The sequence below is a fragment of the Panicum virgatum genome, chromosome 5N, assembly GCF_016808335.1.
Source record: "Panicum virgatum strain AP13 chromosome 5N, P.virgatum_v5, whole genome shotgun sequence".
NCBI classification, from domain to species: Eukaryota; Viridiplantae; Streptophyta; class Magnoliopsida; order Poales; family Poaceae; genus Panicum; species Panicum virgatum.
Window position 1 is genome coordinate 32692184 of NC_053149.1, and position 2376 is coordinate 32694559.

Genomic DNA, 2376 nt, shown 5'->3' on the forward strand with positions numbered 1-2376 from the left:
GGTGCTTGGGTATTCGAGATCCTTCGGATATGACCGTGCTCCACGGTGTGACTGGGGTAGACGGCAGGTGGTCACAGCCCTATCCGTCCGGCGTAACAGCGGTGTTGCATTTAGCATACTCCCTGACATTCGGGTTCTGTGTAGGAGTTCATGCAAAGAGGTAACGGGACTGGATGTACTCTGGTACGGGACCTTCTCCACGCTATCCCATTTTCCTGGCACCTGCAGTCCTAACCATGATCTAACATGACCTCAGCTTTGGATAGAAGCACTAGGACACCTAACCTAGCCTAAGCTCCAGCTGACTTGACGTTGGATAGAGTAGTTCTTTATTTTATAGTTTCTCTCCTTTATTCCTTCCTCTTGGAGTGTGGATGTGTGTTGTATCACATTACCCTTGCTTATTCTTTACTTGGACTTACCCCTGTTAGAGCATTGCCTATTGCTTGAGGCACAATGTCATGATTAATGTTGAGTACAATACCTTTGCTGCTGTCGTCCTTTGGGACACAAATAAATGATGATACCCTTACTCTCCGGGTGAAATGCTACAATGGTATATCCGTGCGCTTGCGGATCCATCTGTAATCGTATTGATTATACCACGAGAGTGGCACCCCTTGGGTGTAGTTGCTAAGATGGGTTCGGCGCCCTCATTTCTAGTGATTGCACTAAGGACTGCCAACAGGCATTTCTGACGCTGTTGCTAAGGATTAACCATTCCTAATTATTGCGGTAAGAAATGTCAACAAGCATTTGTGGCGCCATTGCCGGGGATGGCATGTGAACAAAGATATTGTGCTGATATTAACTTAGACCTTGTACTCAGGATATTGTCTTTACTCTTTCAGGCTAATGTCACTTTATGTCTTCTTTTCTTTTTTTATTTGAAAGAAGACAGGGGTAGTGTATGACCGGTTTCTCCCTGCCGGAAAACTACACAGACAATCCAGAGAGGCTCGTGAGAAGGGCACGACCTCGCGTCGTTCCTCCTCTCGCTATCCTCCCGGCACAGGAACCCATTTAGGAAGCACCACTCGTTCTTGAGGCTATGGCTGAAAAGACTCTCCGCGAGTTCTCCGTCCCCTCCACCGACAATGTGGCCACTGGCCCCAACATCAATGTCGGGGACGTGAACTTCGAGCTCAAATGAAGACTCATAAACATGGTGCAGGCTAGCCCATTCTGTGGCAAGCCGAACAAGGACGCAAATGCACATTTGCAGAATTTTCTGGAGCTCTGCGACACCGTTGTCATACGGGTGTCGCCGCCGACGTTGTCAAGCTTCGTATGTTTCCCTTTTCCCTCCTGGGGAAGGTGAAACAGTGGTTTTATAAAGAAAAGGATTTCAAGTTTCCAGCAGACAGGGATGGAATCCATCCCAGAAGCTTGGGAGAGGCTACAGGAATACATCCTGGCCTGTCCTCATCATGACATTGACGAGTGGCTCGTCCTGCAAAGCTTCTACAATGGGCTCACAACGACATCTCGAGCCAATATTGATGCCGCTGCTGGAGGAGCCTTCCTCGACCTGACCGTAGCCAAATCCAAAGCATTGGTCGAGAAGATGGTCTCCAATTAGGGTAGAGCAATGAACGACTCCAACCCCGCACCAAAGGCATGCATACCGTCAAAGAGACGGATATGATTGCCGCGAAGCTGGACCTCCTAATCAAGAAGATGGAGGAAGAGAGCAAACAACCGATCCATGCTCCCATTTACGCCATGGGTTCGCACTTCATGTGCGAAGTCTGTGGTAATGATGGACACTCGGGGAATGACTGCCCCGAAACCCGTGAAGACTGCGCCTACCTCAACAACAACAACAACGGGTACCGTCCACAAGGAGGCCAGGGGTGGAACCGGCCACGTCCACCTTTTCAGAGAGGTAATAACTACAATCCTTCTTATAATTCGAATTTCAATTCAAACCAACCTCCCTTGAGAGAACTTGTTCTTGACCAAGTTAAAATCAACAAAAATATAAATAAAAAGCTCTTGGCCAATGACAAATCCCTGGAAAGTTTAAATGTCAAGCTTGAAAATTTTTCTTCAACTCTTAAAAACCAGTTAAGTTTCAACAAAATGATCGAAACCCAGCTTGCACAAATTGCTGCTTCGTTATCTGCTGTTGAGAGCGGGAAGATCCCGGGGCAACCCGAGTCTCCCATTGAAAATGTCAGCATGGTGTCTACCGGATGGGGTAACTCGTCCCGGAGGCCACCACGCAATAACCATGCAGGGAGGTACTATACCCCAAGGAACGACGTTTGGGATGGCATGGTGGCAGCGGTGCAAGAGGAACTAGGGGTCCCCATGATTAGCTGCTCGATCTACATCAAACACTTCGAGAGATGCCTATGCGATCTGGGGGCA

At 48.4% G+C, this 2376-nt stretch overlaps 1 non-coding gene across 1 annotated transcript; it reads right to left on the reverse strand.

Annotated features, from left to right (window-relative positions):
* Positions 1 to 1327: 1327 nt before the first annotated feature.
* Positions 1328 to 1437, reverse strand: LOC120677135. The gene has a single exon (XR_005676198.1). It is a non-coding gene; the product is annotated as a small nucleolar RNA R71 (small nucleolar RNA).
* Positions 1438 to 2376: the final 939 nt, after the last annotated feature.